The sequence below is a fragment of the Puntigrus tetrazona genome, chromosome 24 (genome assembly GCF_018831695.1).
Source record: "Puntigrus tetrazona isolate hp1 chromosome 24, ASM1883169v1, whole genome shotgun sequence".
NCBI lineage: Eukaryota > Metazoa > Chordata > Actinopteri > Cypriniformes > Cyprinidae > Puntigrus > Puntigrus tetrazona.
The window spans coordinates 13,853,928-13,881,313 of NC_056722.1; the positions used below are offsets into that span (position 1 = coordinate 13,853,928).

A 27,386-nucleotide genomic window follows, 5' to 3' on the forward strand; every position below is an offset into this window, starting at 1 on the left:
TATTTATTTTTTGTGTGTGTGTATTGATCCTCAATCTGACAGCCTAAATCTAGGCCTCAACAGCCTTATTTTTCCGCTAGACTTAAACACTTAGCAAAACGGCCCTTTAGAATTATACAATCAAGCTCGCAATGTTCCTGTTATGTGCCCGTGATGGACTTAACAAAGATGCATTGATAGTCCTAGACTGACATCAGTGCTAAAACATTACTTGCCAAAAACTATATCAAGCTAGAAATATGAGAAGTGGGTAAGATTAAAAGTGAAGCCGTTCTTTATTAAGGATTATCTTGATGGGACCCTGCAGTCTTACTGGGAGGCTGCAGAGATGCCTGCTTGAAATCTAGACACATGGGGGGATCTACTGTGTCCTGCATTGCACCGGGGGTTATCAAGAAATTATGTCACAAATGCATAATTATGCTATGATTCATGCATTGCCCACAGCTGAGCCACTAAAAGCAACTGGCTGAAGTTGAGCTACTCATTACTCACTGAAGTAATTCAGCTGAAAGACAATAAATGGATGCCCTGATGGAATGTCATTACTGTTATTGTATAGCACAATTACGCTTCTCCGAACTACGAGCGATTTCTGCTTTGAGAAAACTGAGAAAATATACGGCCTCTGCGATGCTAATAATGCTAATGCTAACCAACACAACAACACTGGTTGTTTGCAATCCGCTACCAGAGTGTTTACACAATGTCACACTTCGAGGAGATCGAGTTGCTTTTCCTGCCCGTCTCCCAGAACATAAAACTCCAAAGCTTCCCCCAAGATACGAAACCTGAACTTTAGTTTTCGCCTAATGAAAACAACTTTTTACACATTTTACATAATATTTACCTACTAACGAGAGAGAAAAATAATTCTGGGCCTCTGAATTCATGTCCCTGACAGGAGGAGGACGGGAGAGTTGGCTCTGTGGAGATTTTACCAAGCCGACAAGCAGCTGATACTGGAGATTTTCTTCATTCTTTAAAGGAGTCTTTTCATAGTGAGTACATTTTCTGGTTTGAATAACTGAGCTATGAAAGCGTGTCTTTAATGACAGGAAATGTAAAAAAGACAGCTAGTTTAAAACTGAAGCGCAATTTTTAATATGCTAAACTCTTGCAGTTCTGACTATGTCTACCTATGGTATACATCAGCACATCCTAAACTATTTATATTTTGCTTATACTTATAATACTTCACCAGGGAGAAAAGCAAATAGTTTATTACAAATTATAGACACTTAAATGGCATATTTAACAGGAGTTTATGAGGCCATTTAGCAAATTATGTCATCTAGCACTTAGCAAATTCTATAATTTTACAGTAAAATTGAGGTAAACAATAAGACAATGTAAGCCGTATACAGTCTATTGGGTTGTCTTATGTAAGATGCAAGCAACTGACCAAAAGTGGCCATAAAAAATATGACTATTTCAACAAATTATGTTCTTTTAAATCTCTCAAACAAGATTCCTGACAAAAAAAAAAAAACATTTTGAAGCAGAAAATTAGCAAATATTAACGATTTCTTGTGACATTGTTCATGTGACAGTGAAGACTAGAGCATGCGTCACAGGAATAAACATTACATTTTAAAATATAGAAAAAAAGTAGAAAATAGTTATTCTAAATTATAATAATATTTCACAATGTAGCAGTTTTTACTGTATTTTGGATTAAATAAATGCAGCCTTGGTAAACATAAAAGACTTCTTTCGGAAACACTTTACAGACTCCACTGAACGTTTGAAAAGTAGTGGTTTACTTATGACAAATAAAGAGAAATAAAAAGGATTCTAATTGTTAATCTGAAAAACTCAATCCAGTTCTATTGCATTCAGAAGTAATGGGCAAAGCTAAATTCAAACACAATGTACGAGACGTTTTATGGATTATTCAACTCCATCAGTGGGTGTTTTTCTCTCCTCCTGCCTGATCCCACAGACTGCACCATCAATCTCCAAAACTACATTTGCTGATCCAACCTGCAGTGCATAATTTCAGGAGAACCAATCAGACAGAATCTGCTCGACAGAACACCATACCCAGTGTTCAAAAACCGGCTTCATTTGACTCCAGGGCAATCTTTGATGATGATGACGAGTTGTCACCACAATAAAGATTTCGACAGCACAGACAGATAATTTTAAAGCCCCCTAAGGTAAATTAGTAGCAAGCAAAGTGCTTTCAAGTGGTGAATAAAAGCTGCAGTGAAGCTCCATGTCTCTATAAACAAACATCACGTTCATCTTGCTAGAACTAATGGAAGTATGTCCATACTTAATGCCTTTGAAACAACTGGATTTCTCCTCATCAGAATAATTCAGCCGGTTAACCTCAAAAAAAGCACTGATTAAATCGAAATTTGCAATCACAGGAAAGACAAACTGGAAAACAACCAAAAAGATGTTACATATGTTTCATATTCAGCTCGCTGCATTCATTCGAATGCAACTCATCAGTGAGAATTTCCAACTACAATGATGTTTGTACTTTGAAAAATCAGAGACGTAAAAAACATCAATGCCGACAGTGTGTTTGTTTAAGAGCGGCACAAAGGACACTTCTACCCATGAGTGCACTGCAGGCCACGCTTTATGAGGATCCAAGCACACCTGGTGAAGTTCTATGAGGGCCCTCTGATCCTCAAGAAGGCAGTTTATTACTCTCTAGGGCTCTGAAAAAACACCGAAAACAAGCCAACTACAGAGACCTATTACTCAGAAAGAGACATCACAGAGAATCGTGGTGATATACAGGACATGCTCCCTACTGGAGTGTTTATTTAAATGCTGTACGAGGACCACTGGCTGTCGTTAAAAAAAGAAGAGAAAAATGGCAAGGTTTGAAGTAACTTCAGCTGTTTATGTTTTTAATCAAGAGCGCACTCTGGACACGCATTTAAAAAAAAAAAAAAAAAAAAAAATTAGTCCATTCCACGTCCTGGCCGTATTTCCACTGTTTTGGCAGTGCTGATGTTGACAAACTAAACTACCAAATAAGCTGCAGGTGCTGTAAGTCATATGAAACCACGCAGTGCTTCGGTGTAGAAATCAAGCACTGTCTGCATTAACTAAAAGTGTGGCATCATGTGCCACAAACAAAATGCCGGTCTAGGAGTATAAGCAGAAATACTAGTTAAAATATACATGCATTTAAAAAAAAGTGTATTTTTTTAAAAGAAATTAATACTTTTATTCAGCAAGAATGCCGTAAATTGAACAAACTGTTACAGTAAAACTGTAAAGACAAAGAATGGTGAAAAAAAAAAATCTTGTATACCACACAAAAAAATCAAGCAGCACAACTACAAGGAATGTTTCCGATTGGATAATACATACATACTCAAAGGATTTCTGAAGGATTATGACAGGAATAAATTGCATTTCAAAATATAGTATATAGTAATATTTCACAAATGACTGCTTTTACTGTATTTTTGATTCAGTAAATGTAGGTGAACATAAGACTTTTAAGAACCCTTAAATCTTACTGACTTTTGAACAGTAGTGCGTGTTATTTATTTATACAAAAATCATAAAATAAACAAGAACACGCATGTTTGTTTCTAATTGACCATGAGTAGGTCCACACAATGTAAAGGATTTCAGGTTTTACTATCCTTGTGGGGAAATTTGTAGCATAAACAAGTACACACACACACACACACACACACACACACACACAACTAAACTAAACTAAACATCAGAAGAAGAAAAAAAAACCCTTTTGAATGGTCCAGTGTGTATGTATGTATATATATAATATAACATAACCCATAACTGGAATCTTAAATTCCTGAATAGGAAAGTCTGCTTGACTCCACTAAATTTAAATCAGCTGCGCCCTAAAATACCAATACGTTTTGTAATAAATTTTCAGGCCCCCTTCTAATGACTCCGAGCAAGCATGCCGGGCGTCCATAGGAACATTTGTCAGCGCTGGCCCAACTGTCTTGGTTTTGGTCAGAAATGTGGCATTCCCAGCCTTCACAGCTGCCTCCCCCAGTTGGGTCCAGGTCAGCAGAGTGCCGAGGCCAGACCGCCGCTCCCTGGCCCCCAGAATGGGCTCTCCCCTGCAGAGAGGACACTTCGGCTCTCAGGCGGAGGGATTAGTTTCAGGCCAGCAGAACTCCCAGTGGGGGAAGAGCACTGAAACTACAGAGGTTAGAGCCACTGCTTCCTTCCAGCCGGCTGACATTTGTGAAGCCAGGAGCCCACATAACAAAAACACATTAGGCAAATGTCTGGTTGGGGTTGTCTGTTTAAATTGGCCAGATGAAAGCCACTTTGATTGGGGCACTGCCATTCTGCACAATGGCAGTGGGCAGTTCCAAGGATGGGGCTGGCGCATGGAAGGAATGTAAGAGGGAGAATACGACTGCGTCTCGGCGTAAGGGAGAAATGGATCTGTGTGCGCCTCAGCGGGTAGTGTAAATGTGCTAGATGATACCACAGCTTAAAGTGCAGCCTCATTGATATGTAGACATCATAGGTTAAAGCAACTCAGGCATTGTGAAAGGCCTTTTGTTCTAAACATAAGTTTTCTCTCAGTATAAAACAACTCCTTCACAGTTTATTAAAATACTTTTTAGTACAAAAAAACTCAGCTAAACTCAACGACTAACAAAATATAAAAAGTAAAAAAGGTCAAATGTAATGTAAAAACTATGCTTTTTAGGCACATTTAAACATAAAATATGCTTACATTATATATACATATACACACAAACATACATATACATATATATATATATATATATATATATATATATATATATATATATATATATATATATATACATATACACACACACACTATATATTAGATAAAATACATTTTATTTTGGATGTGCTTATTTGTTGTCCAGCACTAATGTAATAAAACATAAAAAAGTACACACACATATTATGTCATATGTAAAATATACACACATAAAGAAATTCTAATGGGCCACTATTATAACTTTTTCCTTCATATTAAAACTGTTCTGAATTGATACAACGCCTGGGCAGCGTCTTCAGTGTAGAAACAATCTGTACTAAAATATTTCCACACTTGCTCTTCAAGAAGTATAATTAAATCACTCAGGACTGCTTACCATATATAATGGCAGGGCGGCTATTGGGCGGCAGATTTCATTTTTAACAGCTGAACTTCTCTGGCTCTTTCTTTCTCCTTACGCATATGCATTTAAAATAACGCTCGGATTATCTGGATATGGAATGCCGTTCGTTTTATAGGACAGGAAGATGCTGCAGCGGCTTCTGAAGTGTGTGAACTATTAGCAGCTTGCTTGGCCAGCGGTTGCCTCCCATCATGCTGGCGTCATATAAAGTGACTTGAAGCATGACCAGAAGTTCAAAAATAACCAAAGGTTAATAACAGTTTAGGACTAACCATGAGAGAGAGAGAGCAAAGACACATGCTAATAGCATCCCCCGATGAGGCCTAACTCCCCGTGACTCCGGGCTCTGGGTCTCGTCTACTTAATTGACAAAACTCGCAAAGACAGTTGCCTTTACTTACAATAAAAATCTAGCACCCCAACTTTGTGCAGACTTTTTTAAGAGGCAAGTGCACCAAATAAGACAAAGTCACCGTTCTAGACTGACGTGCCAACTTTCCATGTTTATTTCCTTTTCGTGCAGTGCTCAGAAGGTGATTTCCTCTTTGAGGAAATGGAAATTGCCTAGTGGGACTTAAAGCTGAACTCTTCAAAAATATGTCAAACCTCATCTTCTATATATCTAGGCCTCTCAATGATTGACACGATGGTCAAAAATCCCATCTCAACACCAGTGGGGTGTCGTGGACATGCTCGAAAGAGTAACAATCCTAAAAGTAAAGCCTCGATATGCAGGAGACGTTCGTTTCCAGATGTATACATTCTGAACTTTCCTCACAAACACATTTCTGCGCACCAAAACCGCAGGGAAAGGGCTTTTATTGCTCGGTTGCATGTAGTATACTTGCTCCATGACTTCACTGGGGTGTATCGTATCACCAAGTCTGAATGGGATGTGCAGGGTGGATTCCTCGTAATGGATACGCCGGAGAGGAAAAGTTGTTTCAAAACAGCATTTGAAGTTCACCTGATGACACATTCTCTTCACAGGCCCTTGTCGACCTCTGCCTACTGTCACAGCCTATGGAAATGTGACAAGAAAACACTGAGACGAAGCAGTAATCAAGGCTAGGGGACCGCTGTCATGAGTGAAGCATAAATTCGAAGTGAATTGTGTTTTGACGAGCAAAGAACTGAGGAAAAAAACAGGCCATAATGGAGTTTTGACACCATTGTGAGAAATGCTTCCATTAAAACATGGCCTCACAGAATCCCTGCTGCTCTTCATTTGATTCGTATGACTAAAATGTTTATGGGAGACACTGAGTCACACTTTCATTTTGTGGAAAAACACACAGGAAAAGAAAAAAGAGGATGCCTGGCCAACTCGAATGCCTTCAGACAGGGTTATAAAGTCCTCTGCATCCAATAACATTAGCAGGCTGTCCGTATGCCGAGGGTTTGGCTTTAATAAATGATGATAAATGAAGAGAAGGATGACTAACTTTGCACTCAGATGGCTAACATATGATTCGTTTTACAAATCCCCCCAAAAAAAGGATTTGTCATGAATTCCAAAACAAGAGTACTGAAGGACCTGATAGAGAGTGTCGTGAATGCTACGTTGCATTACCATCGTCGATTCCTTAACAACAAAACAGCGCAAAACATAATTTTTTAAACAAACATTAAGTAAAGCGATATCTTTCGTCTCGTCGTCAAACGTCTGAGGGGTATAACTCACTGCTCACAGAAAGATTGATCTATAAATAGAGAAGCGTACCATGGTAACACTCCCTGCCAAGTCTCGGTTACACGACTCGCAACTTTTTATAGGCCGCAAAAACTTCCTGTTGCTGTGGATACAATGCAGAAGAATAGTCCAGGATTTGGATGGAAAACAGGTAGGACTGGTCAGGGCAATTAGAGGAGCCATTTGCTTGAATGAAAGCTACCAGAGGGACATTCAGGGTAATTGGGGGTTTGTTCATTCACTGGGCTGGAATTGTTCTCCTTCTCGGTTGCACCTGGCTTAGACTCAGTAGAAGAATGGAAATGACATCCAGCTTCAGTATTAATGGCTGCTCAGCAGAGACAGCTGTCATTTTTGTCTTTAGATGCATATTACAACAGTGGATTATCAAAGTGAGGCTCTTTTTAAGATGGAAAAAGTCATGTAAAAGACCAACTTTAACAGTAAAAGCCAAAACCTGATAATTGTGGTTAAAAGTTTTCTTACTATATACTGTGAAAAGCAGTAAAAGATGTAACAGGAGACTTCATTTAACTTTACAGTGAAATACTGTAAATATGTTTATGCTGCATAAATGAATGTTTTTTGCATTATTTTTGTGTGGTGTTAATTAATGTGATGTTTGTAATGTAATGTGATGATGACAAATGTTTCACATTTGTGTGATACTGTGCACCTTATATATATATATATATATATATATATATATATATATATATATATATATATATATATATATATATATATATATATATATATATATATATATATACTTTCTGACATTTCAAAGTTTAAAGAGAAGCTACTATAATTAAAAATGTCAATATTTCTTCACCAAAGGATTTTTTGTTTTTCTGTTGAAAACAAAAGGAGAATTATTAATTTTTATAAATGACTATTTTTTTCATAATGTTCCAGTGGGTCTTTTACCAGTGCATAGCGACTTGAGCTTCCATCACAAGTAATCAGTATTTTATGTTTCATCAGTATTCTGAGTGTTCAGAATTTTTCTGTGTGAGAAACAGACATAAATTTAGTATTTTCAAGAACTGCAACCCTGAACCAATCCTTGAACAATTCTGTGAACTAATCATCAAACCAATCATCTAACATAAAAAACTTTATCACAAATATAGCTAAAATAGTCCATATATGTATATTTGAAGTCTCACAAGTCGACTAATTCTATGACGCTTTTATTTTTCGAAGCTTCAAAGCTCCAGTCCCCATTCCTTCCAACTCTATGGAAAAAATAAGCACTACATTCTAATGAATTTGTCCCAGTACCAGGTGAGTAAAATATTTGGGGTGACCTTTAAGCAAATCAAGTCTTCGACAAAGTGAAACCTCACCTATTCTCTGTCTCTTGAGGTTCCTCTGCATTTACCGGCATGACGAATGACCCATCACATGATGACTATGCTATTTACAAAATTACAAGCTAGCTGAAATTCTGTCTCACCAAACGGCTGCTCTGGGCCTGAATAATTGATCAGATATTGAAAAGCTCTAATAAAAGGAGGCAGCCTGTTATGCAGTCGACATTCTTGTCTTCGGCTGCTACAGACACATCTCTAATACATGAAGGAAAAGGCTGATTAGGCAGAAGAGTGCAAATGTTGTTCCTTATTTTTATCCCACCAGGAGAGCAGAATTTGAAATAGAAGATTAGGTTACCGTGGTGCAATCTGTCATGCTAAGAGAACACGCCCAACCGGTGCCATCGCCAACTAGTTAAGAGCTCCCTGCAGCATGGAGTAACACGATCAGAACAAAACAGCATATTTATGACATACTGTAAACAGCGTAATGCGCAAATATAAACAAAACTTTTCTCATTTTCTCAAATAAAGACATTAAAAGACGTTCGGTACAAAAGAGTCTGGCTTTCACAAAAAGAATAAACGGATAGGCCACAACACAAAATGATAAACACTGAATTAAAGATTACCGAGCCATGCCACCTCGCAAAAACAAAGCCTGTCAGAGGTCAGTGTCTCTTAAAAAAAATCGTACGATTTGACTTTATTACATGATTTAGTTTGGAAAATGCACTTTTGAGGAGGGTTTTTATTGTTAACTAAAAACCATCATGAAACTGTGCTAGTTCAATAAAATACTAATCACTTCAAATTAGATAAACTACAATAAAGATTTGCTAAAATAAAAAAAAATTGAAAGCTTGAGTTACCAAGGCTAGCTGTCGTCGTCTTTCAGAACTAAAACTGAAACTAAATAGAAACTTAGAAATTACAAAAGGGGACTAGTAATTGATTAAATTAAAATAACAAAATCTATAAAAGTAATTCAAAGATACTAAGACATTTTATTATTTAGTACTGTCAAATATTACATTAATAAAATAATAAAATATAATTTTTTAAGGCATACAATTAAGATATGTTATACAATGGTTAGACCAAATTTGTTCCTGTTATTTTTTTCCCAAAACATACACTTTTATAAATAAAGTTTCCAAAAGGTTTTTTTTAATTTTTTTATTTAATTTAAAAACAATGGCACATAAGAACCATTTTTGGTTCTTAAAATATTTTTTTTGGTCTTAAGAACTCTTTTCCAATATAAAGATCCTTTTTTTTGGAATGGAAAGGTTAGATGGATCTTAATATGCTAAGAAAGAACCTTTATATTTACAAAATACAAAAAAATGACAAAAGGAACATTAACAGACGATATCAACTAGATTTTTTTTTTTAAACGTTGACGCTTGTACATCATTGCCCCACGGTTTTGCTTCCACACCATGCAAACTGACCAATCCTGCCTTGATCCGACCCAAGGGCGCCCACTCCCAGCATCCCTGACCTCCGACACCATCACCTGCGCTCTCTTTAATAAAGTGTACCTTTTACCAAAGCAAAAGGTGATGAATTGAAAAAATGTTTAGCAGCGAGATCAATTATTCACGTTGTCTTTTACTCAAATCAGCTCTCGATGAATAATTAAAATTAATCTCATTACAGGAGATTTCATTATGAGATAATTTAATTAAATGAAAGCCCAAGGATCTCAGACGTCTGTGAGACAGGGGTGCTTTAATGGGCCGAGGGGGGCACGTACATTATTTAATGGCTTTTTCTAAATAAAGACAAATCAATAATAAGTTGCATCTCATCAATGTGCTGAAAGCATTCCAGAGCCAAGGCTTATCAGCTGGGCTGCATCACCCGTCTGTCATATAAAACATGCCAGCAGTCGAGTGCTTTAAAACGATGTACCTATACATCAGGGCGAAATGCACGCCAAAGACGACAGCAACGAAAAGAAAAAAGCTCCTTCTCCGCCGAGGTCAAATGTGCCTCGACGAATTATGAAGGGTACAACTTGTACACTCGATCCGAAAAAATAAATGATATCACGGTCTTGTGGGAGCCATTAGGAAGCTTTCTTTGTGGGGAGATTTTTTGCATGTCTTGTCTTCAGGAGCACTTAAGAAGCAGAGGAATTCCTCTGAGCCTGTGATACGCATCTAGGTAATGTTCCGGGCTGAAGCCATTTTGTGCCATCCAGATATCAAGTGTTAAAGGTTTTTCACACACTCACACACACACACGCTCGTCCACATCACACTATATCATAACACAGGTGGATTTAAGTCGAGTCACAGAACCGCACGTCGTTCTTATAGCAGAGGAATGTTTGAATGTGACTGTTTGAGAATGTCACGCCATGACACATTACAATACCTGGATAATGTTACAGGTAATGATTTAATCGTGTACAGGTTCAAAAGAAAAACTTGAAAAGAGTATTTTCTCTTTAAAGGTAAATAACAGCTCTCGAATATTTCTCAACCGTAAAGATTCTTGTCAAATCCTTCATTCAGGTGTCAAATATTTGGGAGTACTGACCTTTGTACTTGGCAATAGTGAATAACCAACCACTTATCCAGTTTCTAACAAAGCTTGTCTCTGGGTCTCCCCGCATGACCCCTGAAAAAAGACGATAACATTATTTAAACTCAAATTAATAATTGATTAATTAAATATAACATTCATTAACCTATCTGTAAGACAGACAAATAGTTAGCCTCAAGCTAACTAGTGGTTCAGTTCCCTTAATTGGTCTTCAATGTCACTGTCAATGTTCACAAAACAAAATGAAAAATGTTATAAGATAAAAAACAAAAGTGCTAATAAGCATACAAATAAAAAAAAATATATATTATTAAATATTAGCTTAAAATATTAAGTTAGAGTATTATTATTGTTTTTTTTGCAATAATGACTATAATAAAATAATAATCAATAATTATTAAATTAAACATTTAAACATCCATTTATTCAAAAATAGTGTCTATAATCTATAATCTCTATAGTTAGGTCTTCAAAGTTCCCGGATTCTCCACTGTATTTTTTTAACAAAACAAAACAAAACAAAACAAAACAAAACAAAACAAAACAAAACAAAACAAAACAAAACAAAACAAAACAAAACAAAACAAAACAAAACAAAACAAAAAACAAAACAAATCCCCCAAGAAAAAACAAAGCACAAAAAACAAAAACCACAGCACAAAACAATTAAACATTGAATAAAATGAAAACAAAACAAAACAAAATGTAAATAAGTAAATAAAAGAAAAAATATATAATAAAAAACATGAAGTTCTTTTTTTTCACTAATGACAGCTTGACTATACGTTACTAAACTTTATATAAAGACGAACACTACATATTAAACGCATACTTATTTCTTCCTTCATAATAAAGCATGGTAAATGAAAATCTTTCAATGATACGAGGCGAAGGACAATAAGCTTTTGAATTTCATTTCAGCATAATGTATATTCAGGCACAGGCTTCAATTTAAAAGAGGAAACCATGACCATAAACATTAGCATTTTGTGCAAACAACTGCGTAATTTGTTTAGCCTCATAATAAGCTGGAGATGGCATACAATGAAAGAAAGCCTTCTGGTTTTAAAATGAATAAAAATTGATTGCGTCCCAATAAAAAACGAATTGGCAGAGTGTTAACTGAATTGCACTCAAACGTCTCTAGCAGTCCCTGGTCGCTTTATTGTGTGCTAATGCAATAGAGCACACTTAGCAATAAATGCATCTTTCTGATGAGCTCGGAGAGGTTTTCCAAAATGGCCTGATGAAATTGTCCAAATTAGATTAGGCTGAGCTGCTAATGACTCTTAAAACAAAGGAAAATCTCCAAATAAAATTAGCCGAGCCTCTTGTTCTCTAAATAAATCATATGTAAATTACTGTCATTGGAAAAAAGATGCCTGCCTGGAGGGTAAAGGTTTCATTATCTCAATGGGTTTGGAACTCTAATAAGGAGGCTCCTCCAAGACAATTAAAACTTGAAAATAAATCACAGGAAATTTATCTAACTCGCAGAAAGCCTCTTTGAATCCTGATACTATATTTAAACACAGACTATTCCGATTTGATTCTCCTTAGGCAGCCGACTCCTCGAGACGTCTTATATCGGAACGTGACTGATTTATTTTTATTCGATTGAAATTCAGATGAGTTGAAGCGCTTAAGAAGAAATTCCAATTGTTTTGAGTTGAGCTCAGCTGATTTGAATGGGTTCCTGTCACTCCTCTGACACAAACCAAACAGGCTGACATGACAAGTCCGCAGCAAATTACTACAGCAAATAAACAGAGTGAATGACGTTTGAGAACAGCTTGAGTGTGACTCAATACAAACACAGGGATTTTAGTTGCTTAGGTACACGTAACCGCTCTAGTCTTCCTGCCATTCAGGTAATTCTGCGTATTGTTCGCATTTTATCCCTGTTTGACCTGGTGGACTTGCTAAGCTTCGGTGGAGAAAAACGTCACAGAGACCTGAAAACACAACATCGGGTACTCTTGAAGTAGGCAAGGATTGTGTGGTTGCTTACTGCCGTGCTGCTAATTCACTAAAAGCTCAAATAAGGAACAGTGGCAGATATAATGAGAATAATGCAACAAACCACAAACGGCTGTATATTACAGTGATTTGAACCTTTTAATTGTGGTAAAATCACTGTAATGAAGAACCTCGATTATTAGCTTATTATTAATTTATTTAAATTTATTTTTTTATTTTGCGACAGCTTCAAATGTTGCTCATCCAATCAGAATTCGGTTATTTCCACTTACTTTCGGTTTCTTGATCTGTCTCCGTTCAATGAAGATTTATCTCATTAAAAAATAATAGTCTAAAATATTAAAATAACCGTTTACTTTTTAATGCATCTTAAAATGTAATTTATTCCTGTAATGCGGAGCTGAATATTCCTTAGTCGTTACTTCAAGCTTAATGTCGCTTCATGCTTCCGAAATAATTCTAATGTGCCGGTTTGATGCTCAAGAAACATTTTTATTATTATTATCAATTTTGAATAGACTTAATATTCTTAATATTTTTGTGAAAACTGAGAATTCCTTGATGAACAGAAATGTCTAAATAACTTTGAATAGACATATTTTTTAACATTATGCATTTACTGTCACTGCTGCTCAATTTAATGCATTCATGCTCCATAAAACAATTAATTTCATTCAAAAATAAAGCCAAAATGTACACAGTAACTTAAACAGTATTGTACATTTACATAAGAATGGGTTCATTTTATCTACAATTTGCAAATATTAATACATATTATATAATATTATAAAAACGATCTTAATTTAGGTTGACAAAATGCAGCAGTTACATCTGTATCTGTCAGAAAATGTCATATTTCATTTCAGCAAATGGAGCGACATTAATTGCTCCAAGTGTTCTTGAAGGGGCTAGAAAACACATTACCATAATTGAAAGTCCATACTGTGGTAAAAATAACTGTTCTCGTGTTGAGCTAGACCCAGTGGTGCCTTTTGCTGTCTGTTGGTGAGAACTAAATATATTTTCTGCATTCTGAATGGCATTCCAGTCCAAAGTGTATGTGCCAGTAGTTAACAGTGTACGATCATAAATAGTTTTCACAGCCAAAGCGTTTTCAAGACGGGTCTAAAGCGGAGGAAGTGCAACTTTGGGAGTTATTCCCCCTTTTTGTTCTCTCGATAAAAGCACGCTTTGGCAAGTCTTCTAATATCAGAGTATCCATATGAATTGATTTCTGGCAACACGACGGCGTTGTAAAATCGCAGGGTCGCAGCACTGGGCCAAAATCATGTCACTTAGACCACCTGTTCCTGGAAAACGTCATCGCCCCTAAACAGTTCCGGCTGGCTTTCAAAAAGTGAACTTCTGAACCGCTGCCTTTGGTCCTGATTCCAGGCAGCAACAGCCACTCTAAGTTTGTGAGTGTGGTTAGAGGGCTTACATAAGAGATAAACGGACTCTGCCCATGTCACTCAACATCAGGGCGCAGCAGTAACGGGTCTTTGCCCGATTTGAGCGCTAATGAGAACACGGTTAGGATGCAAAACGTACGAGAGATCCTCCTTGTTGTGAGATTCAGAGGTCAATGCATGCATGAATTTGTAATGATGGAAAACTGAAAATAATGACATATTTAATGTTTTAATGGCTATTTACGCTAGTGATGGGTACTTTCAAAGCACTGCTTTATAAAGCTTCGAAACCTTCGTTTCGAAACAATGGTTTCGCGAACGCATTAAACTGCACGCGATTTAAGTAAACTAGTAAACTGTTTCGAAGCATTGCACAATTTCAATATTTCAAGTGAGCCACTGAACTAACGTCTATGGTTTTTACCTTTTGCTGAGTAATTGTTTCAGTTGATTCAAATGTTTAAAAGGTTCATTTCTCCCATCACTAACGTACACGAGCTCCACCAACTAATCTCTGGTTGGAATAGACAACAAATAAAAAAATGGCAGTAAATTTTGAGGCAATCGACCTGAGTTTTAATCCATCTTTTGCTGAACTCGTTCTTCTCTCTTTTCCTATCACATGACATCGGTAAGCAGGGCCCCGGGGAATCAAGGGGCCCCACCTGATAGGCCTATCTGCCTACGTAGCCAATCACAGACATAGGCTACCGTTTCATTTCTCGAACGCAAAAACCAGAAGTGTTTAAGTTAGAATCCAATCACTGCCGAAATGCCAATTTTTTTTGTCAAATGCAGAGTTCTGCAAGTTTGGAAATCCTCTTGTTATAACAAAGTGTAGATGTGATGCAAATAAGAGATTCAATAGAGAGCTTGAAGGAGGGCAAATTCTAGGCAGCACAATACTATATGTCTGTCTCAGAACAGAGATTTTCACTTAATAATAGAATTGCTTAGATTACATTTTCTATTTTGTTTCTCGGTCGAACCCTACCATCTGCCTTCAGAACACTTGGAATATGGAACGAGCTGCATGGGATAATTTCATGTCCACTGAAACAATTTATTATTTACAATTAATGGACGAAAGCGAGATTTTTTAGAATATGGATTTAAAACAGCGTCAGGTTCACTAATTACTGGTTGTGAAGGGATAAATAAACAATAAGAGCAAGCGGGCAAAATAAGGGTTAGGCTTAAAAATATGCTTAGGGCCACCAAATCACTAAGTCCACTTTTTTTTTTAAATAATTAAAATTTGAATAATTTATTTAATAATTTATTTTAAGTAAATATTAATTGAAGTAACAGTGTTTATCAGGCTTATCTGTTTTATGGCATAGAGTTTTATACTGTACTACAATACTGAGGTACAAATATCTGCTTTTTTTCCCATGTATAAGTACAGGTTAGTACAGAAATGTAAATTCTGTCATTAATTACTCACATGTTGTCTGAAACATGAAAACTGAAATGTTCCCAGCTCCAGAAACGTAAGTAAATACCTCTGTGCGTACGATGCTACGACAATACTTTTTTTGGACTGTTTTAGTGATGTATTTACTAACGTTACGTTTCTGGACCTGGGAACATTTCTGTTGCTGTCTATGGAGAGTAAAATGGCTCTCGGATTTCCTCAAAAATGTCTTCATTTGTGGACGACGTGAGGGTCATTAATGATAGATTTGGGATGAACTAACCCTTTAACAGCGTCTACTTTTTACACTTACTGCAAAGAAGATGCTGCTTTTTTTACACAGTGTAAACCTCCATCATCCATCATAACGTGCGCTACGTTCAGCGTAAATGCAATCCAGTTCCGATTATTCTATTTAGTAAATAGCATCTATAGCTAATGTGGCATTTTCACTTTTTTTAAGCGAACTTCATAACAACCCATAAACATGAAGTCGTAGACATTGATCTTCCGTTAAACGTAGCTCACAAAATCCCAATTTTGATCGTTATTGGAACAAGGGCCAAGCTCAAATATTGCATCAACTTAGTTTAAAACACATTCATAAAATCCACAGCTTTACAACTTCAAGTGGTAACAATTAAGCGCACTGCACTAACTCATTCTCTTCCAGGTGCTGACTTCAATGTACCCATATTTTGTTTGTCCGCCGTTTGCCCGAAAACCTCATATCTGATGGAAATGACATTTATTATTTTGGGCGAGCTCCTGTTTTAAAGGCTGAACGTAAAGAGAAACACAGCCGTTTCCAGCAGAGAGAGTCCTTGGTGAAATCACTTCACACTTTGAGAGAGGTGCTGACAGTAGGGATCAGGGCTGCGTAAGTTATTCCAGAGGTCTCAGCAGGATAGCAAATGATGTGACCTAAACAAGCAGCCGATAAGCCCGTGACATACAGGGAAACAATCCCTGCTCTACCTCCAGCGATATATTCATCTGTACGAGGTGACTGCTTCACGAAAGGCCCCGGGGGCCAGCAGAGGGGGTAGTGTGCTTCCTGACGCTCTTATTGGCAGGCCCACACTGAATCTGCAGACTATACTCATATTTCCCTCTTTAATTGCAGTGGAAAAGCTTCAGAATTCTGCAGATAGGGAAATCTGAAAATAGACAATGTGCATCCACGGATTGTGTGCGCCATAATACCACACTGGAAAAAAAGCCAAAAAAAAACAAACAAACTTGGTGCAAACATAATTTTCACTCTAAATTTCTAGGAAATTTTGCTGAACAATTACAAAATGGTACATAAGTGTGAAATTTTAAAGTAGTAAAACTGAAATTATATTTTTCTGTAAAACATACACTTCATGTGATTACGTTTAAGTACAATTTTGTTTCATTTGCATTATTTTGTCATTTGATTTTGTTTCATCAATAATATTATAAACTTTCAATTTCAGTTTAGTTCTGTTATAGTTTAATTTTATTTCTGATTTGGATTAGTTCCCAATTTAAACATTTTTATTATGACATTTATCATATTTTATTTATTGTCTGCTTTCTGTTTAAATGATAAAAAAACTGATTTAGTTTTATATCAATTTTTTTCTACTAATTTCAGTTGTCAAGGCAACATTTCTCTTTTTTGCTAAGCAGTACAATTTATTATCATTATTACTAGTTAAATATTAACATTTTAGTTTCATTTTCTGTTATGTTTGAATTTTTGTTTTATTAAAATGTTTATGTTTGTTTCAGATTTTCCAATTACACACACATATATATATATATATATATATATATATATATATTTACACATATTTAGATATACATAGTAAAATTAGTTAAAATAAATTTTTTCCCCCTTTTAATAAATTTTCAATTTTAGTCTTATTAGTTCCGTTTGTTTACAATTAATGATTTTAGTTCTTTAACTTATTACATTTACCTGCCAAGACAATATTTCTGCCTCTTAAGTTTCATCTAAATGTAAAGATATCTTAAAATTGGAATACTTAATATTTAGTTATTGATTACGCTGCAATAACACGTTCCATTAGAGAGCTTTTTACAAATAATCAACATTGCAATTACAAAAGATAACCAAAGACGCATTTAAAGCGAAGCAAAAACACCCTCCGCCACCAACAATTGCTGAACACTTTGACCAATCTGCAACATGAAAAGAAGTGCAAGTAGAGAAATAACAGCAGGACTGCATGAGCACAAAAAAGGCCCCAAAAAACACATGACATAATGGGCATGAGATTGGAGGCTGGGGGCACTATATCCACATTGACTTTACGCACCTATTTAAAAACAGCAGCCCTTCACACCAAGTTTAACAGGAAGAGGCTGTAAAACGAAATGGGCGAGACCTACAGTATTTCATAATTAATAGTTAGCGGCGAGGGAAAAAGGTCTGCAGTGACGTAAAAAGGTCAACAATAAAACGCTGAAAAAATAGTCATCAATCTCTCTTTTTACATAATTCAAGATAATTACGAACTGGATAAAATCAGTAGTGGCCAGAAGCGAGGCACGGTAGCCGTGATTGCTTTCACCGTAGACGTCTCCCTCAAGTGCTGTGCTCCGGCGAACGCTTTGGTAAGTTCCTGCGGTGGTCTCCGGCTCGGTAGGAGACCACACCTGCAAAGCGTACAGTAAATTACTCTGCAGGCCTACTTGCCCTTGTCTGCTACGCTGTGCTAACTCTATTGTCAAAAGCTTAATCACCACCGCAAGATTTATATCCTAGGGTTAACTCGTGGGAATGACTCAATAAAGCTGCGAGTTATTTGTTCTTTTTATAGTCAATTACTGCTTTACGCTTAGAAGGGGCGAAAAACTTTCAGCGATCAGTAACATCAGGTTACTGTGCCGTGAACTGCACTATATTTAATCTAATTCATTATTTACGCTGAGATTTATAAAATAGAAATTAGACGCTGGGGGGAGTGAAACGGCTTTGTGGCAAAATGGAAAGCAGAGAAAAGATTGACGCTTACCTGTTTAAGGAGGTTTTTATCCTCAGCTCTCATCGACTTCGTCTTCACAGAACTGTAGGTAAAAGAGTTCTTTTCATGTCTCCATCATATAAAGTCTTAATACAGTAGATCAAATACTAAAACAGCTTTACAAAATGAAATCATTTTAATCTTAGGTATCTAAATATTCTAATTGTGACGTGACTTCAGATCAATTCATTGTTTTGGTTCAAATGGATCTTGACATTTTTACAAGAAAATACTGACCATTTTAATTTAAGTCTTATTTTCTCAGTTTGAGAGAACAGAAGGAAAATCATAAAAAAAAACACTGGATGACAGTAATACATAAAGAACAAAAAAAGATATTTCAGGTTTGTTTGTTTTTTCATTTTTATCTTTTGCAATATATTTTTTCCTTCATGTTTTGAAAAACTACAGAGTGATCGTAAAGACGTTCTATATGTTGTGATGCTAATTCTGCGCTGATTGGTTGATGTCATTTAAAGCAGTGTTTGGGAGCTTTTATCCCTCCAACAGCGGTACCTAGCGGCAAGGAACGAATTTTTCATTTTCATTCGGACCAACGCAAAAATCAGGTTTTCCCAGATCTGCGTGAGCAACAAGTGGGCGTACGATATGCTAATGTTTCGTGACGTTCATGAAACGACCTGGGATTCGTTTGTTAAAAACGACTCGTTTCAATGATTCAGAGCTGACTCTTTCTTTTGAGAGACGACAACGTTACAGGTACACTTTAAGACTTAAAACTTTGCAAACATCTATAATAGAAGCATTTTAACTAAAAAAAAGACACTGTTTCCTTTTTGCTGTTTTGAAACTGGACAGAATTGACATGACGGTCATAAACAATCGATGACGGTAATAAATGAGGAGCACCGTAAATAAATAAACAGGCAAACATCAATACTGGATGATAGATAGATAGATAGATAGATAGATAGATAGATAGATAGATAGATAGATAGATAGATAGATAGATAGATAGATAGATAGATAGATAAAAAAGCTAAAGTTCAAAAGGTACTGCATGAGCTAGTTGCGCATGATAATTTGCCCATGATGAGTAACTGTGTTCATTTCCGAGAGTTCATTTGCTTGATCAAGACTGAGCATTTGCTTTTCCGTTGCAGATTAAAACAAGTGACTTAATATCGTATAATCAGTTTATAAAAATCCCAGGTTTCAGAGCAGAAATAAAGCTGAAACCTCAGCCAGGGCGTTCATAACCTGTAAACATCCATCTTAATCATTCACTGCATTAATGGCCAAAAGTGTTCGCAACACTCAGTTCATAAAGCGAGGAGAACGCTTAGCTAATTCATCGATGCACTCAAGAATCAGGAGCTGTGGAAGAGAGAGACAGAGAACAGCGATCCGGCTGAAGGGATGTGGTCTGTGTTGAGATGTCAGGAGCATAATGGCCAGCTGAGTCATAGGTTATAAAAAGCTGTCATTAGGGATTTCAACCCACTGCAACTCATGACAGTGGAGTAGTGAATTATTTATTAAGGTGGAAACTTAAGTGCCCCTAACCCGAGGCTGCCTGTTTTTCTGTGTTTTTTCCTTCAGGCTTGTTTAAACCGCTTCGCCAATAATTGTCATGTACGCGAGTTTTAATAGGGGTGATTTATTAACATGACATTCATTGTTATTTCGTTGCTGCCAACTAATTTTGTTGCATAAAATAATAAATGAATGCATTTAGAAAATATGCCTTTATACGTTGCTGAGCGTGATTAACATTGAGTGATGTGCGTGAATACATCCAAACATAAAGTTAAACCAGCTATTTGTTTCAATGAGAAATGTAGTCTTTTTACTACGTTCAATTACATTTTTAATACCAAAACGACAAAAGATTGCGAATGCGGTGTTTGTGAATTTTACCAAGCAGGTAAACTCAAAATAAAAGAGAAGTACTAATTTTAAGACCATATGTTATATAATTAACCTGGGTTTAATGAAGGTACTTTTAAGACTTTGATCTTGAGTCCTTTTTGAGACCAAGTAAAGAAAATGTAAGGAATAAACTGAAACTTGATATTTTCTTTAGGGGGCAAAAAAGCTAACTCTAGCATATATAATAATATACAAACAGCTAGAATATAAAAATAACTATAACTTTTACTGTACCCGCAGAGAGTGATGTGCTTCCACTGTATTTTTGTCCTGTTTTACAGCAGAGATGTCTAGACTCCTACGTTAAGATACATTTACTTGATCAAAATTAAGTCTTTACTTATGTTTAGAAAAGCATGAACAAATACGTGCTCAGAAATGTGAATATGAAAGATATAAATATTTATAAGAAAACTTTTATTTATTGGCACAACTTCATGAATTTAACTCTTTCTGCTTCACTTTAAGACCATAAAATGGAAAAGTATGACCCACAGAAACACAACGCATTGTTGAATGTAAAAATAGTGAATTATTAGTACTTTACACGAATAAATAATCAAGTTAAAAGGTGATTATAATTTCCACCGCCAATCAGGATATCGTTCTTGATTATTTTGACCCAATTCAACCCATGTTATTCTAATCCCAGTAATCGCTTCTCAATGGTACATTTTCTAAACTGCGGCAAATTGGAGATTTCCATCGAAATTTTACCAAGACCTTTTCATGTCCCCATGCAAAACACTTTTTGTTGACCAAACCCACAAAATATTCCAACTCTTCGCTCAAAATCAATTTCACATTTCTCTCATTGCCGTTTGATTGCCAACTGCACACATATCAGTAAAGGCATTCGCTCTTTGTTTTGTCCGTAGTGTATGAAAATAGTTAAAAATCCCAAGGGTCAGTGAAAATGATCTGTTCATTCCAGTTGCCTGTTTTAAGTCAGTCAAAACATTCCAGACTTCAAAAGGGGGCTTTGCCTTCTTAGGCCATTTCTGTGTCCCCTTCTCAATGGCCCAGGAGGGCTTGGTTATTTGGATAAATTAATTTCTGGAGTCTGCCTGCTATTGCGAAAGCACCGCATGTCTGACAGCAAATTAGTCTCACTGAAACAACAGAGACGGAAAGATGGAAAGAAAACACCAGTGAAGGAAGGTGGCACGGACAGCAACGTGACTTGATATAACACAATATTGAAACGCACGTTGTCTTTTTCTTTACTTTTATAGTACTGTTAGGACACCAGCACATGTAATGGAGATCGAGTTTCTGACCTCACCTCAAAAACGCAGAAAACATCACTGGAAAAACATCCAATCGCAATAAGCACCTCACAGGTATACGTGCCAGGAGCAATCAAACACCGGTTTTATAAAAGTTGTTCACAAAACAACTGAGTACCGTATCGTGCCGTTAACGCGCTCACATCGGCGATACTCACTCAAAAGTCTGAATTCTATCAGTTCTCGACGACAGAAGTTGATGAAAATGTCTTCATAACATTGACTCAGACGCAAAGCCGCAGACTTAGAGCAGAGGTCTTAAAGAGCGGAGGCCTAGACCTCAGCCAACACATGAAGACAATTCAAGATAAATGGAGCATGCTATTTTCACAGTACATGAAAGGCTGCCCAAGGACACTGCTCTGAAAGAAAGAACACAGCTAGCCAGTAAAAGCGGAAAAAGAAGAAACTTCAAAGTAGTACCAAAACACATTTTGATTTGGGATAATTCATTTGATGAAATGCTTTGTGGGTCTTGGAATTGGTGCAGTTACCACTCTGAGTGCTTGAAGTGTATCGCGCCGCAACACGAAACTACACACCGTTTGAGAATAACACCATATATTAGCCTTAATGATAATGTAACGTAATGGTCCATAATGCAGATAAAGGCCTGCAGTTGTAAATTACGGTTGGAATTGGGTTAAATCTAAATTTAACTGGGCGTGCATTAATAGACACAGAACTGAAGCTGCGTTGTAATGAAGTTCTTATGGAGATTATTCTAGCGTGTGACTGTGTCTTGCGCAACAGGACATAATAAATGAGCGGTTACACTCATTTATTACTCGTTACACTGAAAAAATGGTGAAGAAACTTTTTTCATACAGAAATTGATAAATTTCACAATTAATTAAGAAGCAATGAAAAGTCATTTAAATAAATGTTTTGGGTTTTTTTGGTAGAAAGATTAGCGTTTTCTTGGAAAACATACACCAATAATTGTTATATACTTTATATATGAACATGACAAGATTAATGATTGATTAACAATGTTTTATTTATTATATTTTATATATATTATATTTTATTTATTTATTCAGGGCAAGATGGTTGTACTTAAATCTAGGTAAAATGTATCATTTCAGAATGTTTGAAATCTATTTAAACTGGGCGAACAAAATATGACTTCTCAAAATAAATAAAAGTTACTCAAAGTTCTGCATATTTTCTGAAAGATATATGTAAACCAGTCAGAAAAAAGTTGTAATGTTGAGAATACTTCATGTCGTTAAAAAGTCAGATTTAAGTGTGTATGTTATAAAAAGATTATAAAAAAAGAAAGCAATCTTTCGATATCCATTTTTGTGTGAAAAATCTTTCTTTGAAAGGTAAGATTTTTTTTCTTCAACTCTAACATTCAAAAAGAAAAAAAAAGAAATTTTGCTGCCATTTCCATTTTTTAACTTACCCCAAATAATTGGATGGTTTATCCACAAATGCCATTTTGGAAAACATACTTGTTGTTTAGCCCAAAAACTGCATGACATTACACACTGGCAACCCCTTGCATTTAAAATCCTTATCTTTCTAATATGCATTTCTCAATAACAGTTAACTGTGCTCTTCGCCAGTGGCATGAGTGAAGTCTATGAATTTTGTTTTGCCTGACATTTGTATTACCAGACAAACCAAAACAGTAAAATGACTAATTTATTGAACTCGATCGAGTATAATACCAGGCCTTTCGGTTAGGATATAAATTACTCCACATATTCACTTCTACTGCAGCTCAACCTTGAGCTCAGCGTAATGACACCAGCTGGGTAATGAGACCACAGAGCGCTGATGACGCTACGAGTCTAACCAGAGGGAGGGCTAGTGTGTCAACCACACACGCTACAGTGAGACCAAACCCAACGACCACTGTTACAGTGGCCTAAAACATGTTCAGTTCAACCGATACAGCTCTCGATACAATCTTCATATGCTATGTTAGTCTAAGAGAATGTGCTATCGTAACTGCTGCTTTACCCACTATAAGTGAATAAAACGCTTACATTAAAGGCACGCTTACATTACGTACATGCCATCTAAATGCATAATGTCAAACATTAAACCTGTTAAAATAAAAAGTGCATTTGTTAAGTGAAATATAAAAGTACACTGAAAGAAGGAAATAAAACTAAATTGCAGATCCATGATATTGTTTAGCTTATTATTATTACTTTTCTAAAAACTAACCGAATACCTTTTATATACCTTTTTGTGTTCTTGTCAAACATGTCATATTTACTTACAAATAACAGTAAACTATACATAATTGCAAGCAAATAACCATAAATCAAACCCTAAATCTTAACCCTATAGTGTGTACATATTGTTATTACACCTGAATTAACTTTGTATTTACACTGCATCTTAATTTATTAAAAAAAAATGCAAAAACCATACCTCAGTATTAAAATAAGATGCAAACTCTTGCTATCTGTTTAGTGTTTTGCTCATCGGAGCTGGCAAAAAAACATGCTTTAATATTGAAGACTTTTGTAATCTTTTCTATTTGCAGATAGATACTTTATGATGATGCCTGGAAAGACCTCAACAGTTATTATTTAGGGATAGACAATGTAATGGAGAGAATATGTTGCTTTAGGGAAAACGATCTGCTGAAAAAATATTTATTTGAGGAGTATTTAAATAACATTGCAGATCTGTTTTCCCTCAAGGAACAGTGTATTACTAGTTGTGATCCGCAAGATCAAAATCTTTATTAGTCTCATTTGCGCTTTATAAAATCAGTTTCTTAACAAGCAAAATAGAATTAAAGCACTCAAGTTGAAATATTTGTTTCTTAATCATTAATTTACTTATTACTCAAGGCAGCATCTTTATCTTTACGCACGTGTGCTATTATAGACTAATTAACCTTTTATTTGACTTAATTAAAATCTGCTAATCGTACAGTAATTCGGTAAAAGCCACATGAAATTGAGTTCAGTGAACCAATTTTAACTTATCTGCATGTGTAAGGCCTTGGAAAAAAAAAGACCAGACGGATATTTCTTGGTTACTCTTTCCCACACAAAAGTAATAAAACGCAATTTTACATATGAAAGATTAAACAGAACCGGTCATTACAACTACTAAAAACACTACCTTGGGAAAAAAAAACCCAATAAATAAATAAATAAGATGATAAAATAGCAGAACATACTGCAGGGTTACCTTCACCCTTAAACTGGACTTTAATACTGAATGTAATGTGCCCCCTAGAGGAAGTTCCTTTAAAGCATTTTGCATCCTACTACCAACTGCCTCTAAACCGAGCTATTCTTGTGCACTTTCTATATCTCTGTCATTTGTCCAAATTAAATATTTAACCACTGGAAAATAGAATCGGAAGAAACAAACTCATGAGCCCCAAACTTGAATTCCGTCCACACGCATCCATCATTGTTTTGTGTTCCCGTCAACGCTCAAACCAGGACAAAATTGTTTATCTTCAGACGTGAACACTACGACTTGAATTGACCTCATCGGTTACAGCGGAGCTTTAGAAATCTCGCTGCTCGAAATGACCTGCCTTTAACCCTCCAAGTTCCAGTCAACTCTATTGCGGACGTAAAACTGTTAATCTATCCCACTTGCCTTCTCCAACTGAAAGTTTTCTTCGATTAATCTCTTGTCGAGAATCGGTTAAAACAGCATTCTTCATGTGTAAGAGGATCGCTTCTTTAGGAGGATATACAGGCCGCGTCAGGCGCGAAACGCGGTACCATCAGAGAGAAAAGCGTCTGCGAGCGAGCCCTGCTTTGGCAGGAGCGCGTTCTTAATTTCTTCGTGCTCCATCTGTTGAAATGATAAAGTGCAGCCATAATGGAACACAACAAGATTAGATTAATTGGGTTTGTCCATTATACTGCAGGCCCTTCCACAGATGATCGCAATTTTCTCGGTTAGGGCCATTATTGTGAGATCTGTTTAGCGGCTGATGCAATTAAAATGGGCTTAATGTAAATTTAACAATACAAATAACACTTTCCCTCCACGTACGTTTGAGTGGGCGGCCTGCACAAAAGTCCAAAAGCGGAACAGTTAAATAGCGCAGCAGCCCGTATTTAACTTCAAACAAACCAGCGCTCGATTTGATTAGTCTGAACTCTGTGATCAATAACTGTGTTATTGATGTGATCAACGAGCATGTTTTCATGTTCTCAGGGATGTTCTGGGATCCGATTGCAGAGCGTTCTCGAGTGTTAGATGACCGATCTACTGTGTTTAAATCGCTCGTGGGCCTCAGAGTTTACACTTCTCCTATATGCCACTGCGGCGTGTTGATATACAGACGTGTCAAAGCCTGAACGGGAGAGCGAAGGGGGACGAAACGGCCAAGTGGAAGAGAAAAAGGATAAGAATTTCCTTTCATGTCTTTTCCCTCGTCCTTGTCGATCTGATAGGGCTCTTATTGGCGGTTTCCTGCAGCTGTATCAGGTCTCTTCTAGGAGAGGAGAGCAGGAGGAAGTAAAACTGACAGGAGGAGGTCCCTTCATCTCGCCCAATGCTCTGACCGCTACTTAAACGGACTCGACGCTTTTTGGTCTCAGCGTGTCTATAACTTTTGATTTATATTAAACTGTAAAAATATAATGATGTTATAGCTATTTGTTTTATTGTTTCAGTGGAAACGGCCGGTACTGGCAACAGCTTATTTTTTAACATGCATTTTTCATTTTATAATTTGGGGATCTAAAACGACATCTGTTTTTTGTGACTTTGTTTGCATTTGCAGCACAAAGTCCCGAGTTATTGTGGCTAAACAAGAGCAATTACCATAACCAATCAGACAACGCGGCAAGTGTTTTGAATTAGAGTCCTATCATATTTCCGAACGTATGAAATAACAAGCACCTGGAGAAAAAAAAATGTTTGCTTTCCGTACAGAAAAGGGAGGAAATAAACTTCATTAGTAATTAGCTTGTCGTATCGGCGCTGCTTGTGCTCGGCGTCTGTTATTTTACATCATCAAGCATGACATTTATCATACTAAAGCAGTGAAGTGAAGACTTGCGCGCTTGCGGTTGTACTATCACAAGATGGAATGCGAGATACAGGCAGAGGCAGGCAAATATTAATAATAACGGTATGCAGTGATAATATCTGAATGTTCTTTCTAATGCAAGAATATAAGAGCGTGCAACAAGTACGCAATAAGAAGCTAAAAAAAAAACAGCAGATGAAAGAAATAAATAAATGCATAATTAAAATGTAACCCTATATCCTAAGCAGTAACACATTTCAACAATTGTAGAGGTGGCCCAAGTGCTGAGCACGTAATTCATATGTAAGGAATGTGCTAAAAAAGGTAACGCAGAACTTTTGGACGGTTGAGGTTCACTGAGAAATGTTAATAAGCTGCTTTGCCTATCCAAATAGTCTGTTAGCTTGGGTTTTGAGATGTGGTGTAAGGGTTGAGAGCCAAAGTAAATACTTTTCACAGGTAAGGGAAAAACAGAAGAAAACGTGCTTCGATTCAGACCTAATCAAGGACCATACTGAAAAATAATGAGCAGCAAACCCTGACCAAATATTAATGCTGCAATACACCAGCAAAATTCGTTCTCTATTCGCAGAAGTATTGTGTTCCCCCCAGAAACTTTGCATTTGGTTTCAAAAGCACTGAAATATAGTTTTTCCTCCCACCTCATATTTTAATCATAAAGGCTCTTGGGGGG

At 36.3% G+C, this 27,386-nt stretch overlaps 1 protein-coding gene and 1 long non-coding RNA gene across 3 annotated transcripts in view; one reads left to right on the plus strand and one right to left on the minus strand.

The window, feature by feature from the left end:
* Nucleotides 1-27,386, minus strand: part of eya1 (EYA transcriptional coactivator and phosphatase 1) — an 81,256-nt gene that overhangs the window by 44,818 nt on the left and 9,052 nt on the right. The window contains exon 1 of one of the 2 annotated variants that reach the window (XM_043226961.1): nt 5,103-5,244. The exons of the other annotated variant lie outside the window; for it this stretch is intronic. The gene's annotated coding sequence lies outside the window, so the exon portion shown is untranslated. Of the gene's footprint in view, nt 1-5,102; nt 5,245-27,386 lie in introns of those variants that run through there. 2 annotated transcript variants of the gene reach the window in all.
* On the plus strand, nt 5,847-9,163 carry LOC122330130. Its single transcript, XR_006247975.1, has 3 exons — nt 5,847-6,973; nt 8,032-8,112; nt 8,194-9,163. It is a non-coding gene; the product is annotated as an uncharacterized LOC122330130 (long non-coding RNA).